Source organism: Dermacentor silvarum, chromosome 7 (assembly GCF_013339745.2).
Source record: "Dermacentor silvarum isolate Dsil-2018 chromosome 7, BIME_Dsil_1.4, whole genome shotgun sequence".
NCBI lineage: Eukaryota > Metazoa > Arthropoda > Arachnida > Ixodida > Ixodidae > Dermacentor > Dermacentor silvarum.
Genome location: NC_051160.1, coordinates 148,741,664 through 148,759,194, shown reverse-complemented (window position 1 = coordinate 148,759,194; position 17,531 = coordinate 148,741,664). Strand labels below are relative to the sequence as shown.

General features: G+C 47.2%; 1 long non-coding RNA gene across 1 annotated transcript; it reads right to left on the bottom strand.

Moving 5' to 3' along the window:
* Window positions 1–1,740: 1,740 nt before the first annotated feature.
* Window positions 1,741–14,493, bottom strand: LOC119457374 (uncharacterized). The gene is made up of 3 exons (XR_005193220.2): window positions 14,349–14,493; window positions 13,952–13,975; window positions 1,741–1,825 (listed from the first exon to the last, which is right to left on the bottom strand). It is a non-coding gene; the product is annotated as an uncharacterized LOC119457374 (long non-coding RNA).
* Between the last annotated feature and the right edge of the window lie 3,038 nt (window positions 14,494–17,531).

The following is a 17,531-nucleotide window of genomic DNA, read 5'->3' as shown; positions in this document are numbered from 1 at the left end:
GGTACTACACCCATAGCGCACGAATGGTCGAATCTGAATGTTTAGTAACGGTCCGCCAGGCTAAGCGAGTTACTAGCGAATACGTGTTTGCTACAAGAAATTACACTTTACAGAACGGCTACGTTTCAAACCTTGCGCGCAGCAAGAGCAAATCTAACGGAACTGAGCATACCCGCGAGCGATTAGGCAGAAAAAAAATGTGGTTGATCCCTCTTATATAGGAATCGGTATAGAACACGAAAGTGAAACGTGTCTTCACAGAAGTAGTGTAATGTTTATTGCACATTGATATATAATGTCTATTGGTGTTTTGTGGCTAAAGCGCCCTTAGGCGTTGATGCACCCACGCTGACGCCTGGTGGCACGTCTCCTCCATCACGACTACCAACGTCGATGACCATGAGCAACCGTCGTGCATATGGAAGCTGCACTACGCTGCACACGCTAGCACAACGCGAAAGACGAAGCACGTAACTGACACACTAATACAACGCGCAAGACAAAGCACGTAACTGAATCGTCACCGAGTCAAATCAGCGCGTACAGCGCGTCGTAATTGCAGCCTCCGCGATCAACTTCAGAAACATTTTCAGAGCTAATTGCGGAGGCCACGCTCCGCTGTGCTGAGTACGGTGAACGCCACCTATCTTGGTAGTGCTTCTTGATGCCAGCGTCCCTTCGAATGCTGGCATCGAGGCGTCGTAGTGCTGAGACCACCGAAGCGTTCACTGTCGGTGCGCGTTAGTGTCATAATGCAGTACTTCTCTTTTCTGCTCGTAGGCGGCGGCACCGCCCCGAGCAAGAGCGCGGGTACACGGAGGAGTGTTAGATATATAAGGCGCGTCTGTGTAGCTCTCTGCAAAGGCGTTTGTGGCGCAATGGGTTAAACGCTCGGCGATCTATCGTCGCGGACCGAGAGGTCGTGGGTTCGATTTCAAAATTTTGCATGTTTGTGAAACTTTTTCTTCTGGTTTCTTTCTTTGTATTATGTTCTATCACGTATTTCCGTGACGGAAATACGTCAGTGAAGTCTTGGTGGACCCCGGCATAAAACACTTTCGTGTTAAAAATCAGATAGTGACCGCATCGAGAAACTTTACTGAGTCAGAAACATGGCAAGCCGCTGCTTTAAAACATTTGCCAAATAAAGAACGAAGAGTAGACCACGGTAATCGTTATTCATGATCGGAAAGTTTAGATGGCTTGGAATACATATTTATCCCGCTTTTAGAGCAAGCACCATATACGCTGCTCGCGCCGTTTGGACGAGCTCCGAAAGCGCTTTTGCATGTTCTCTGAAGCTGTGGCCAAAGCTTCGTGTCGTCCAACGAGTCATCGTCTACGATGCCTCCGGAATCAGAGGTTTGCTAAGCCGCACCGGTGTCATAGACATCCATTGTAAATACGGAGGCAACGGAGGCAGTTGAGGCAAGCAATGGACGCGTCACCACGTGATCAAACATGGCAGCGCCCTATACGAATCGCCGCGAAAAAGGTCAATAGTCACGGTTCACGAACGCGAGGACGTGCGTATACAAACTCTAGCTATAGAAGATGAAGACGAAGAAGAGCGCGTGCTTTACATTAAAGTACGGCACCTCAACCATGCCAAAACTATTGCTTTGACATCACATATGTGTGAACTTCTGAATGGTGCAGCGAGGCTTTTTTTTTATTCTAATACTTATTCTGGTTGAGAATATAAATGTATCAACAATAAGCATAGTAAAAAATGAAATATTTACCTGCCTCTTGTTCTTCAGCTGCATAGATGTACGGCTGTGATTGCGGAGGCTTGATTACCTTCATCCAAAGGTTCATAACTCTGTAATGACAACATTTGGTAAATACGATTTTGCTCCAAACGGTAGAAAGCAAGCACAAACTTGAAATATTCATTTAGTATTTTAAACAATGACCAAGAGTGTTCGAAAAATTAGGAAATGGTTAGACAGTAAAAAGAGGGGAGGAGGCAGTATTTTGTTGTCATGGAGAGAGGGCTTCAGATAGGGAGACTGCTGCTGGTTAAGTAATATGAAACTCTATGACGAAGACGGTGACACTCGAACGCAATCATATAGTTCGCATAAATGCACGTTCTGCAAGCCTAGTTCAAAAGACTAGGTTATATACAGCCATGCTTGCAGAACGTGCATTTATGCGAACCATATGATTGCGTTCGAGCGTCACCGTATTGGTCCACAGCTGGCGCGTTCGCACGCTCGAGCTCTGCGAGGTGAAGAAGAGGTTTTGCGCGCTATGCTCGGGAGAGAGATAAAGAAAGTGAGAGCGAGAGAGCGAGAGACGCATTGAGGGAGCGGATCGATAAAGAAAAAAAAGTGGCTGTATAGGCCAATGGTTACGGCGCTCGCCTTGGGACCGTCGGTACGCGGGTTCGAGTCCCGCCTAGGCAGGAAAATTGACTTTCTTTTGTTTCTTGATACGAACCACAATTTACGGCTGGCTTAAACAGCTTCGCTGGTAATACCGAAACCAGTCCAACATAAAACCAAGAGGTGTAAATACAGCGTGCCCATCTTTCCACAAAACCTGGAATGACATCTGCCGTTCAAACAGGTAAATATAAAAAATAATTCTCGAGTCTTATTTTAGATGCTGAGAAAAACATGTTACGCTTTTCCTATATTTTATACATAAATGTAATGCCGTTCCCGAAATGTATGTCCGCTGAACTGAGCAGCTTGTATACTATAAAAGGCTGGTTTCAGTTATCCGGTACACGACAATAATGAATCAATTAAAGGAACGGCATATCTCACATACACGTACACATATGTGTAGATCTGCTGCGTTCGTTGAAAATACGTGTGGTGCCACATGAGGCATCCAGTTTTATCGGATTGGAAACATGGTGAGACTGTCAAAAAAAGTAAGCCCTTCCACTGGGGTGGAGATGGTAGATCAGCGAAGCTGTACTATGGTGGGAATTATGTATTTCCAATTATGACTATTAAGATGTGATGGTGTAATAGGTTATTACAACTAATAAACAATTAGAAATATATATGATTTGGTGGTTTTCATTTATTTAGTGACCACAGGGGCCATGGTCGCTATACGGTACACCTTCATATGGTGTACGGCAAAGGTTGGCATGTTTTTTCATAAACACGTCACCAACGCCGTGCGTATTCGGTGCGAACGCGGAAAAGACACCGCAGCCGTCGACAACTGTTGAGCGCGTTGTTTGTGTGACCGCACACAACCGCTGTCAAAACGCTGGCTACGTGACGAACGGCTAAACGCCGCTGTCGACACTGTTAGGGGAAAGGTGGGCGAGAACCCACAGAGTCGGCGGCAGAGGCCGGCAGGGCTGCGCGCATGCGCCGCAATGGGAGAGTGGGCACGCACAGGCACAGTCTAGGGTGCCCCGATGCCCTCCTCGCCCACCGCTCCCCTTCCACTGGGAAGTCGTGTTTGCTCTTCGCCGTGCGTTCGCTTCCTGTGAAAGCGCGCGTCCCTCGCCCTCGCATGCTCTCACTCGCACATACAGCATACCGCCAATGAGAGTTTTTTTTCTATTGCCGGAGGCGACGATCGAAAGATTATCCCCTAACAGCTTCGCTGTAAAAAAATTAACAGATTATGAAACTGACGGAAGAAACAGAGATTTATGAGCACATGTTCGTTTGGGAATCAATGTACGAGTACACAGCTTTTCGGGAGAAAAAGAAGAGAAAAGAGATAGGGCAAATACTCTATGTACTCGAATACAGGTTGAACACGAATATAGGTTAACGCCCATGTATTGAGCTCACCGAGCAATAACAATCAAACAGAATATAGGCCGAGCCACATTTTTTAGCAAAAAAATAATAAAAAGACGTTGAATATGACGGACATTTATTAAAGCGACGCTTTATATGGCTAGGCGAAACGAAAAAGCGCCTGTTAGTCGCCTGTTCACAGAAAACTATCATCATCAGCATTGGCTCGGCGTCTTCATCTTCTTCCGCAGCTGGCTCGTTGGCGCCTCTCGGGTGCCCTTGTGCTCGTGCCACTGGTCCCGCGTCAAGGTTTTAAAAAATTCTTAAAAAATAACCTCCTTGTCTCGCGTTCGTCGTCGTCTTCTTCCACAGCTGGCTGCCTTGCCGCTCATCATTCCAGCGTAGAATTTTACTTCTCTTCTGTCGCCGTAATGACTAGGCTGCGTTTATGGGAGTTTGAGCCATTGCTAAAGGGGATATGAGCCATTCATTGTCTTACGTAATGGGTAGATTAAATTTTGAAGCAATTTAATTTCAAAGAATCTCAAGCGGCGATGGCGGGCGAATGCTGCTAACCACGCCGCCGAGCAAATGGGCGACATCGAACGCAAGCGACAGCGGCTGACTGCGGGCATACTGTCAGTGACGTCGTTCTCACCGTCGCAGCCGACCGCGTGTGTAACCTCATTAAGGAGCACAAAGACATAACCCATATTTGAGGAATACTTTACTGAACCTTCAGCATTAACCCAGTGATAAACGCCGAGGCCGTACGTTTCAGCTTCCCTGTTTAACAATCTGTACGGAGTGCTTGAGCGGTGATGTTTTTTTTTTGTTTTTTTACCGCAAGCTCAGCTACTCAATCTTGCTATTCAATGCTACAAGTTGCATTCTCGTCACAACTACAAGTCAAGTGGTCCCCAGAAGCCCAAACGACGTCGTCCTCTGTGCCGTTTATTGGGCTGGATAGGCATAATTGCTTAAAGCCAGTCTGGATAATCTTCAGACTGGCCTGGAGGTACTCCATTAGTTCCGTTTTTCACTGTGTTCAAGAATACGGGTCGATAGCTAGTTTTCGGTAATACGACAAAGAAAAAAAAACGTCGACCTATATTACAGGATATGCGGTACTCAGCAGATGAATCAATAAATTTATGCTAGTAAGGTATTAGATAAGTAAAACATTAGGTGTAAAAAAGTAATGCATACGAAAAAATATACTTAAAACTTGATAGATTACGACGGGAGTATGACCAAATGTGGTCTAACCACGCCCGCTAGACAAATATATTGTTATGCGCTATGCCGAGCATGAAAGAATGCGCCAGAAAGACGGTGAAAATGACGATTTGGGCAGCGCTCGTGTTCTTGTTCAGCCATCTTGCCTGCAGCCGTCTTTCTCTGTATATATCTTGTAAATATAGTTTTCCTATCCCTTCTTGCTACTCTCATCCCCGTGGCATTTGGTGGGAGCTGCGGGGTACCCACACGGTACAACGGAGCTCCGCAGCGGCCGACGCTTGGCTTATCCACGATGGCGCAAGAGGTGTCTGCGCCCACCGAGGCGGCTGCAACGACAACGGTCGTCCTGGCTCAGCTTAAAGACCCAGGCACATTCTGCGGGACTTAGAACGTCGACATGGAGGACTGGCTACCCCTGTACGAGCGTGCAAGTAAGAATAATCACTAGAATGAGACGGTCATGTTGGCAAACATATTATTTTACCTCAAAGGGACCGCGAAGGTGTGGTTTGAGAATAATGAAGACGAAATTGGGAGCTCGGATGCATGCAAGGAAAACATGCGTTCCGTATTTGGCAAGTCCGCAGGTAGAAAGGCAGCAGCAAAGAAGGAGTTGGCATATCGTGCGCAGACAGCGACAGAGTCATACCTGACTTATATACAGGACGTGCTTGCCCTTTGCCGCCAAGCCGGCGACGGCATGACGGAGTATGAGAAAGTAGGCCACGTGTTAAAGGGCATAGCATGTAATGCCTTCATTCTGCTAATCTGCAAAGACTGCGACACCATCGATGCCATCATTCATGAGTGCAAGCGCTTTTAGGCCACCAAATATCGACGCATTGCCCATAATTTCGCTCGACTTCCGAACACGGCAGCAACGTGGTCCTGCGAAGACGTACCTCAGCCGTCGGCGCCGCTCACCGTCGAACACCTGAAGAAGATCATCTGACGTGAACTTGACGCTGCCTCTCCTGCTTCTACGTGCGGCCGTACCTGTGGCCATAGCTCCCAGATGGTGCCACTAGTACAAGCTATCGTTCATCAAGAGCTCTCTAGGGCTGTCCTGGACTCTGTGTGCGCCGCAGCTCCTTCACAGCCGATCTACCACCGTCCCTTACTTTCGCACACCCAAGGTCAAAGGCCACCGTTCCGTACTCGCAAGCCAGGCGAGTGGAGGACTGCTGATGACCGTCCCCATGTGCTTTAACTGCCATCATATTGGACACGTGGCCCGACATTGTAACAGCCGGTGTTATTGGTATCGGGCTCCCTATGGAAACAACCGCCGCCCCGACATGGATCATGGCCGATTTCAGCCCTACCACGAGCATCCCCAAACCGCCACTGAAGACGCTCCCTCCATGCCGTATCGTCGTTCGCCATCCCCACGTGGTCACCAGTCCCGTTTGCCGTTGTCGCGTCGCCAATCATCTCGCTCACCCCAATTGTGCCGCCCTACATCGCCGATTGAACGACGCCCTCGGGAAAACTAGATGATGCAGCTCCCAGAGGTGAAGCTGCCTGCCAAATCCTCTGACCACACTGCAGACCCGACGGAACCTGATAGACGTTAAACTGGATGACGCACATGCTGTCGATCTAGTGAATACTGGGGCTCAGATATCAGTGATGAATTCGGAGCTTCGTCGGCGCCTTAAGAAAGTCCTAACGCCACCCACAGTACCGCTCATTCGTGTCGCCGGTGGCGGAACGTTTCCCGTGCTAGGGATGAGCTCCGCACGAATAAGTGTTGCTGACCGATCCACAAGCGTACTCCTTGCCGTGCTCGAGAAATGCTCCCATGTCCATCCTCGGTATGGATTTTCTGTCTGCCCATTCTGCCCTTATTGACTGTGGAACCGGCTTGCTTCAGCTAGACCTACCGTGCTACCATGACGCTCCTACTACACGCCAACTGCGCTTGTGCTCAGTGGATTACGTTCGTCTACCTCCTCAAACCGTTATGTATGTGAACTTGCGGTCTTGTTCTCCCATTCCCGATGGCGATTACATCTTGACCTCGATCGTTGACGTCTTATTCGCCAGGAACGTCGCTCTTCCTCACACCGTTATTAGAGTTACGGATAATCGCACGTCTCTACCCATATTGAACTTTAGCGGGTGCACGCAACCCTTCCCAGGCGGCATGACTCTAGGCCACATTGATTCTATCGATGAGTGTGCCGTTTTTGCATTCGTCACCGACGCTTCTTTGTCCTCTGCCCCTTGCTGCTCCTCGCACAATCTCGTCGACGGTGATATTGACAAGTTGATTGCGTCTGACCTCCTTCCTGCACAGACAGCCGATATTCGGCGCATATTAAAGTCCTACTGCGACAACTTTGACTTCAATGACCGTCCTCTGGGACAGATATCTGTGGTCACTCATAAGATCCATACTGGGACGCCAGCCCAATCAGACAACGTCCTTATCGCGTGTCCCATGCCGAGTGAGAAGGGATACAGCATGAAGTCGACAATATACTCACCAAGGACCTCATTGAACCTTCATGCAGTCCATGGACATCACCGGTCGTCCTAGTCAAGACGAAAGATGGCAGATGGCGCTTCTGCGTCGACTACTGCCTCTTAAACAAGGTAACGCGCAAGAACTTCTACCATTTGTCGCGGATCGATGTCGCTCTCGACTGTCTACACGGCTCTACCTACTTCTCTTCTATCGACAGGCTACTGGCAGATCTCCGTCGATGATAAAGACTGTGAAAAGACCGCATTTGTTACGCCCGATGGACTTTAACAGTTTAAGGTAATGCCCTTTGGGCTGTGTAATGCCCTAGCCACATTTGAAAGGATGATAGACTCCCTCCTCCGTAGATACAAATGGTCAGCTTGCCTCTGTTACCTTGACAATGTCGTCGTGTTGTCATCGACATTTGACAGTCACCTCAGCCGATTGTCGGCAGTTCTTGAAGTTTTCAGGCTAGCTGGCCTTCAGCTCAACACTGCCAAATGCCGTTTTGGCCGCCGCGAAATCACTGTGCTTGGCCACCTTGTGAGTGCTGAAGGCGTGCAACCTGACCCAGAAAAAATTAGTGTTGTCAGAGACTTCCCTAGGCCACGTTCCCCTATAGACGTAAGGAGCTTTGTCGGCTTGTGCTCCTATTTTCGACGTTTTGTCAAGAACTTCGCGGACGTTGCCCGTCCACTCACGCAACCCTTGAAGAAGGAAACGTCATTTTCTTGGGGTCCTGAACAGGCCACTGCGTTTCACACGCTCACGACGTTACTTACGTCACCACCTATCTTGGCCCATTTTGACCCAGCAGCCCCCACTGAACTTCGCACCGACGCCAATGGACATGGCATCGGCGCTGTTCTCGCCCAGCAGCAACAAGGACGCGACCACATCATCGCCTATGCCAGTCGCCTTCTTTCCTCTTCAGAGTGCAAATTTTCGATCACTGAGCGCGAGTGCCTCGCACTAGTTTGGGCTGTCGGAAAATTTCGACCATACTTGTTTGGCCGCACCTTTTCGGTCATCACAGACCACCATGCGCTTTGCTGGTTGTCTTCCCTCAAAGATCCGACTGGACGACTTGGTCGCTGGGCATTGACACTGCAATAATACAGCTTTGACGTGCCTTACAAGTCTGGCAGACTGCACCAGGATGAGTACTGCCTATCCCGTCATCCAGTGGACCCTCCCAACTTATCCGCGCACGATTCTGACCCCTGTGTCTTCGTGATATCCGATTTATCCGACATACGCAGCGCACAGCTCAGCGATGCCAATTTGCGGTCAATTATCCGCCGTACACGCTCTCGTCAGTGTGCTCCGTCCCTACAATTATTCGTGCTTCGTGACGGCATCTTATACAGACGCAACACTAGCTCCGATTGCCCAGAGCTCCTACTTGTTGTTCCCGAAACACTCCGTTCCACTGTCCTCGAACAGCATCATGATGTCGCAACCGCTGGACATCTCGGAGCAACTCGCACGTACGATCCCGTTCGGCATCGCTTCTTCTGGCCAGGCCTCCACCGCTCTGTGCGCCGATACGTTGCTGCTTGCGAGTCTTGTCAGCGTCACAAGCATCCATCCTTGTCGCCAGCCGGTCCTCTTCAGCTCCTCGACATTCCCGGTGTCCCGTTCTACCGCGTCGGCCTTGATATCATCGGGCCATTCTCAACATCTCTGACTGGGTACAAGTGGATTGCCGTCGCTACGGACTACGCGACACGATACGCTATCACGCGGGCACTACCGACAAGCTGTGCCACGGACGTTCCGGAATTTCTACTTTACGACGTTATTCTTCACCACGGCGCTCCTCGACAGCTGCTGACCGACCATGGTCGTTCCTTTCTGTCCAAAGTCGTCGACGAGATTCTTCGTTCGCGTTCTATCCGTCACAAGCTAACCACTGCCTACCATCTGCAAACCAATGGGCTTACCTAGCACCTCAACCGCACGCTGACCACAATGCTCTCCATGTACGTTTTCTCAAACCACCGTGATTAGGACACCACCTTACCTTATGTGACATTTGCCTTCAAGTCGTCACGTCATGACAACGCTGGATTTCCCCCCTTTTATCTCTTGTTTGGCCGCCATAACACATTGCTCTTCGAGACTATTTTACCATCACCTGTGCACCCTGTTACCGTCTACGTCCGCGATGCCGCTTCTCGGGCTGCAACGGCTCGCCAGATTGCAAGGGATGGTCTTTATGCCTCCAAGCTGTTCCAGAAGGCCCGCTACGATAGCCATCACAGGGTCGTGAATTACTCTCCGGGCTCTTTGGTCCTCCTCTGGATGCCTTGCCGCCACGTTGGCTTGTCGTCAAAGCTTCTTTGCCGATACTCCAGGCCTTACAAGGTCCTACGCCAGATCACTGACGTCACGTACACGATCACTTCACTGGACAGTCAATCATCTGCCGCGTCTTCCACTGATATCGTGCATGTCTCCCGCCTTAAGTCTTATGTTGCCGGACAAGATCCTACTGCTCCTTAAGCGCCAAGACGGCGCTCTTGACGGCGGAGGTTCTATGTTACGCGCTATGCATAGCATAGAAGAATGCGCCAGAAAGACGGTGAAGACGACGATCTGGCCAGTGCTCGTGTTGTTGTTGTTCTGCCATCTTGCCTGCATCTTGTAAATATAATTTTGCTATCCCTTTTTGCTACTCTCATCCCCGTGGCTATATTAGAGGCTTATCGTGCGATTAGTTTAAGAAATTGATCGAAGAACTCGCTTTCGAACATTTATGCCGGTTGGTGCCAGAGTATGTATTACTCTAGCAAATGTGATATGATGATCTATATCTGCTTTCTCTGGGTGAAAGTGTGAATCTAGGGTATAAGGATTATGTTTGTAAAAACTCTGGCCTGGTTAGTTATTGCGCCCTACGAATGCATGCTCAAGTTACCTTAGCCATACCTATGTAATCTACGTTTAGCGTAACATTCATTGGCGGTCCTATTTACCGGTGTATTTTTTGCAGAACAAATAATCTAGCAAAAGAAAAACGGCTAAACACATGCATGTAAAGCTCTATTTATTCCGTGCAGATAATTGCTTGCAGTGCTGTGAATATTTATATAATTTTATTTATTCAGGTGTTACGCCAGGGACGAGAACAGGTTCTTGCAGCAAAAATACCGAGGTAATAGAGTTTTATTAACACTGTCAGGCTGTCATGTTGGCTAAACATTAAGGGCTGACTTTTGCGTGCAGTAACATGCCTATAAAGTTTAAACTGTGGATATAAGTGAACTGTGGTACCTATGGGAAGGGTTCTCTAAGGCGCTTATTGCTTGATTATATTTTATAGTAATTTGTAGAAAAATTTAGTGTTTGAGAGCCCCAGTGGTGCCAACGTGCAGAGCCAGTAATCCCCTAACGAAGAGTTTTAAATTCTCGTGTTTTATTAGGCTTTTGCAAGGTGCGGTTGTCATTTTATGAATATGGTGTTTCACTCTGGAGATTTGTTTTTGTTTGTGATATGCAAATATTCCGCTGATTTGCTAGTTTTCTTATGGCTAAGCTTGTACTAATGTCTTTAAATAATGAAGTCGCTGTCCTCAAGCTAAATTGATGTCGCAGTGCATGTTTTTATTCTAGCAACACAGCCTCCTGCTTTAAGCCATATGAAAAGAAACTAGTAGACGTCAGCACCTTTGTACTTTGCTCTATGTACGAGACAAGCTTGGGCACGGATATAGCGCCAATATTGACTTCGAACGTCATTAATGCTAAGGATGATTGGCGGCAAGCCTACCTTATATAATGTAACAGTGCAAACAGTGTGCCACTTGCAAACAAGAATCCAAAAGGTGTGGAGTTTAATTTAAAAAACGGCAACCACATATACAGGTACGCGATAACATGTTATTTATGACGACGCACATAGACACGCCGCCAATTTGTTCGTTTTATATGCCGAAATTCGCCAAACACGTGAGGGCTCTGTGTAAGGTTGCTCTGCCTACGGGCGGTTCCAGAAAAATTTTAGTATTCGCTGTAATATTCGGCTGCTAAGCGGCAGAACTGCATTGGGCACCGAGCTAGCACATGTAAGCTCGCTTACGCCGAGACTGGCCTATGCTGCTTTACTGAGTGATCCAGCACGCGTTTCTTTTTTGCCTGTTGCTGAAAGATACTTCCTACAAAGTGCACAGAAAGCGACAGCGCAGCAAAGCTCACCTATTACATAGTTGGCGAGATATGTTCACTGTGCTGCGGTACGAGCACAATTCATACTTCGCATCTTAACGCGAAGGTGATCTGATGTGACCGACGGCAAGCGCATGGCGTCACATCAGCAGATCGGCGTGCCGGTTACCATATCAGCACAGCTCTTGTTTTTCACATTCCGAGTTTTCTCCTTCATGTATCAGCGCAAAATTTCCTACCTTTCCACAAATCTTTTTTTTTCCTAAACAAGAGGTAAGATTTCGAGATCTACGCAAATGTCCCTAATGTTCGTTGCACTGTGGAGCGCGTTCAATTAATTTCTTACAAGTGCTAAAGACAGCTTGGAGTTCGGGCAACTTCCGATTACTCATCGAACCGGCTTATATTTCTCCTCTGTCCCTTTTTGACCTTCGGTGAGAGTAACCTGCCCATAAATAAAAACGCTTCTCAAGAAATAAGTTGTTGCCCTGACGAAAAGAAGTCGCATTGTATAAACCTTGGCTTCAACGGCATTCCTTGTTCTACCACATGTTAGGCTCAAAGTATACGTGTTTCTGAATTCTTCTGCATAGAACGTTGCTCACGTATTGTAGCGCGAGCTGCACTGGCTGAGGTTGAGCAGTTTCGCGTGGCTCCTGGTGAGCCGTGCTGTGCATGCGCGAGGAACAGTGACGTCACACGGCGCACAGCTGGCGCGGCCTGTGACGGCCAGGCGTTTGCGCTGGGCGTATGCGAATGTGGTATAGCCATGGAGAAGGAGAGCGAAATTACTGCTCAGCGGCGCAGAAGAGCAGAGAAGCTTAACTCATCGAATCCCGAAGTATTTGCGTGGCAATTAGCCGTTGAGCGTAGGAAGAACGAACAGAAGAAGGCTAAACGTGCTGGGGAGACACCGGAGCAAAGGGAGGAACGTCTAGCAAAGCGGCGTCGCCAGGAGGCTGAGCGACGTGCCCGACCATCTCAGCAGCAGCAACAAGACGCCGTCGATGACGTCAAGGCTCGCCGATTGACTGACTATACGGTAAAACTTTGAGAAAACGCCAGCGCGACTCCGACCTTCGAGACGGACATCGTAAACAATCCGTTTGGATATGTGTGCGACGTATGTGAAAGAGTGTGGCACATGAAAGACTGGCCGCCGGCAAGTAGTGCCATGTGTGAAACGTTGAGTTTAGCGGCGCCGCCTGAGTGGAGTGAAACCGTGGCGCGGGTTTGCACAACGTGCAAGAACTTTCTCGTTAAGCAGAAGATTACACTCTTTAGCTTTACCAATGGGTATTGTTACCCGCCCATGCCACCAGGTCTACCGGTTCTGAACGATGTGGCCGAACGCTACGTATATCCTGGCATATAGCCGAGCTAAGCCACTGCTAATTTTATTTTTGCCAAGAAATTATTAAAGTATTCATTACTCTAGTTGCTTTGACTAGCGCTACAAGGTTCAATAGTATGGAAAAATGTGTTGAAACTGAGAGGGTGCTTCCTTAACTATTTCTTTTTATTGTGGTAGTGATACCCTACAGTGAATACTTTAAGCTTTCTAGAGAATTAGGAAATTGCTATTTAGGCCAAACTCTCTGTGTTTCAGAAGGACTGACTGTCGGGTTAGTGAGTGTTCCATAATAATTATGGTAAATTAGCACAAATTATATCCTCTCTGTGCTGGTGTACGTTCTTTCTCTACAAAGAAAGAAGTGGACAAGGACGGGAGCTTTTCTGTGTTGTATGCGCCCATCTTGGCTGTCTCATGCCAAATATTGGAGCATAAGGACTTTGCTGTCATTCGCCATTCCTTCTCCTGTTTTTAATATATTGAGAGTATCCGTGACTATTGTATTTTATTCGATGTACGCTTATTACCCTACACACGTTCTCGAATTCTTCTCTACACGACCATACCTTTTTGGGCACTTTCATGCGAGGCGTTTTCATGGGCCGGATTTAACCTAGTAAGCAGAGGCTTTCTCAGTTAGTATGACTTCAGAAATACGAGCGCATTTCTGAATAAGGCGATAAGAATTTACAGTTGTTCCTGTACAAAAATACAGGAAAGGCGGAACATGGTACACTACACGGAATAAATAACGTTTAAAATATGTGAGGATTGTTCAAACAAAATTTATAACGGAACATAATGACACACAGGAAGAGGTCCCAAAGTCATAAATAAGCATTTATAACACTCTTTTTTCATATCAGGCTATTGTGTGCAGATTTTTGTCGTTTCTTTCATTTGATACGTAGTGAGGACCTTTATGGGTACCCAAGAAGCAGGAATAGCACAACAATATTGGAAATAGCAACACCTTGTACTTACTGATATCCGTATGTACCGCCGCGTCTGCAAAATACATAAGGTTTATTGGTGGCAATTCTTTGGATCTTTTGTTTACTTAAACATAATTATTGTTTTATTTCAAAGTGAGCACCTGAACCGTGTCGCGTCAGAAATTTCTAGTTTATAACATTAAAAGTATGTATTTGCCAGTGATGTAACGCATAGTAATTATTCTGTGAATGTAAATTCAAATGGTATAGTGGTATTTGATGAAGTTTATCTATGAATAAATAGTTACGAGTAACACCTTTTGACTCACTGATGAACCATGTGTGTTCTGGGTTTCGCTCAGGGACGCCTACCAAGCACAGATCAACTAGAAATTACTACATAGTTACTCCTTACAGGGGAGCAAAAAGTATGCACTGGTACTTACGTAGGGAACCCATAGTACTCTATAGTGCGATGAACAAGTTGGCCGCTGTTCGCTTTGTAGTTCGACTTCATGCACTTGGTATTATCCGGATTCCAGCCGTAAGATGCGCGATACAAAAATACAGTACGGTTAAAATGAAGTACCTGAGGGAACAATGATGGACTTAACGTTAGTAATTGCTTATCAACTATCTCCTAAATGTAGATTTTATTTTCAAAAATGGTATACATGAGAATAACACTAAAAGGAAGCAACTTGCGTATCGATATGACACTGAGAACACTTTTTTTCAGAGGAAACGCTTTGCAATATCTTGGTCTCTGCATAAGCAAGGATCTCTCCTCGACTAAACATCCCCATACTGTAAAAGGAAACTTGCCACAAGTTGTTCTCCTTAGGACACTCGTTAAAGGCATTTACATCCTCTTTACGAGTCGTGGCATATCAAAAGGGATATTTGCCCAGTTCTTAAGAACACATTCTTATCATATGGAATCCCTTCACTAAAACCGTTATCCAGCACCTATAAAGCCTACAAAAAGGCAGTCAGGTTTGTCTACGATATCTATGATCGTACCTCTATCATTACCGAAATTTCTCCGACGGACTTATCTTCTGTAACTGATAGGAATTATAAATGCCCCTTAAAATGTTTTTTATCAAATAATAAATGACCATTACGATATCAATACGTCTACACCTCGCACCTATTTTACAGGCTTTGCTACCACTCAACAATTCTACGGGCTATGTTTACACACAGACAATGATTAGCAATAACTCCATTTACTGCACGTATTGACTGTTTTAAATATCCATATGGTTCCGGAACTCTACTCGAGTGAAGTAGGTGACTAATATGATATTAACCAAGGCTTAGCTTTGGACTTTCGAAACACATACTCGGTGCAAAATTTTGCTCTCCCCAAGATTGTGTATTTTTCAATTACTTTTCTGTTTTAACACGAAAGTGTTTTATGCCGAAGTCCATGATCAACTTCCGGAATGGATGTGACGTCCGGCGCGAACGCGTAAAATATGCTTTGTTGATAAGGTTGGCGACTCCATCATGGAGCGGTGAAGCGAAGTACAGCATCATGACACTAAAGAACGCCGACAGTGAGCGCTTTGGTAGTCTCTGCTCTAAAGCTTTTGCTCAGCTCTAGGGTGCCTAGATGGCCTCCTCGCCGGCCTGCAGGCCAGGAAGACATCGCAGGCGAGGAGGCCGTCGAGGCACCCTACTCAGCGCAGCAGATGTTCCAACCCGGTGTAGGCCTTCTGTTTCGGTCATGACTATAGTGTACTAGAGTACGGTTGAGTGGGACGAGCGGCTGGGGCGGCGCATGCTTTGCAGTGAGGCGCCAGACATGGAAAAATACTGTGGCGGCGCTGCGATCGAAGTGGATTGGGCGGCATCAAGGTCGCGTCGTTGGAAACTGCTGGCGATACTACTCGGCAGGGTCATTCGTACTACTTCGCGCGCTAATATTTGCGTTCGGACAGCTCAAATGGTGTTCATAATTGCATATGACATGTATTTATGCCATAAGAATAAATGCCTTTCTTTCTCTAGTTTATTTTAGTTTTTTAACGCCACTCGGTGATTGCGCGTGCATTACGGCTGCAGTGTCGGCTTTGATTCTACACTCTAAACACGGTAACCTATATAGTAACTTTTGGGCATGAGTAACTTATGAAATAACGGTTACAAGTGGTTTATTTTCATGTTCTCGCTATTTTTTGGGGTCTAAAGGTTACAACACCCAAAATACATGCAATCTAAAGGTTACCATCACGAATTGCGCAATGTAACATTTGGGAAGTAACCTATGAGCAACGAGGTAACCTATGTTTGTGCAAGCCAGGAGCCGCGCACATGGAGCGGACGTTCGTGGCAGAGAGGGAAGGAATATATTTATTTCAGTGGCAGCGTGGGTGTGGTTGGCGGAAATAGAGATTCTAATATACCGCAAGCGCTGAAAATCTATCGCGTCGGCTTGATACTGTCGATTTGGGTTGCAGTCATAAGCAGATTTACGCATGTCGAAGGAAGTTGTGACAAGCAATGCAAGTATAGCATTTTGCGGCTCAATATGCTAAAGTACATGATTATTCAGTCCCTGAGTGATTTATTAAACAAGGTCATGTGCTATTTCGAGCCTCTTCTCACTGCGGCACCAGATGATTTACTTCGCGGATCACAATTCTTTCAAATCACACGTAATTTCGCGGTGTGCTGCGATAGAGCTTTTGTGTCCCCTACCCCTTATGTAGGCGAAGTGCGTGAAAAACGGTCGCAGGTATTGTAAAAATGGAGACGGAGAAGGAGAGCACCTGAGAGGGCAGCAGCGGTCGTAACTAAAGCCCCTTAAACTTAATTCGTAACCGAATGCACGCGTTGCCGAGTCCACTACTTTACGCGCTGTTTTGTGACATTGCGCCTGCACTGGCAGGCGCAATGTCAATCGAGGTAGGGAGTCGAAAACAAGTTAGGATGAGAAGAGCGGGTATAGTCAAGGAACGAGTAACAGTATAGAGAGCTTCTCAAAATATTGTTATGAGCCAGTTGTCCGGCAGACAAAGAAGATGCTGAAGCTAGGGCCGAAGAGACGAGGAAGAGGTGAAACTGTGGTTCGCCATCTTTGTTGTTGTTGGCCAACATTGTACATAGTGTGAATAAACCCCCTTTTCTGTAAATCTCCCCGTAACATCTTGGTGGAGGTGCGGGGTACATCACCAGCACATCACGGAACTTCGAAGCGGAAACCTCGTGGGCCCTTCGACCATGTCGACTGAGAGGCCCGCTGCTTCAGCTTCGGCTACCACAGCACCGATTGTCTTGACTCAACTCCGGGACCCTGGCGCCTTCTCGGGCACTGACAACAAGGACGTTGAAGACTGGCTAATCGAATACGAATGCGCCAGCAAGAGCAACCGTTGGGACCCGACTCTAATGCTGGCGAACATCATTTATTACCTCGAGGGAACGGCCCGTGTTTGGTTCCGAACACACGAGGAGGAATTGACCAGTTGGGACACTTGCAAGCAAAAACTGCAGGAACTCTTTGGGAAGCCACTTGGCCGCCAGCGAGCCGCCAAGAAGGAACTTTCGTGCCGGGCCCAAACATCGACTGAACCGTACGTTGTGTACATTCAAGATGTATTAGCACTCTGTCGGCGGGT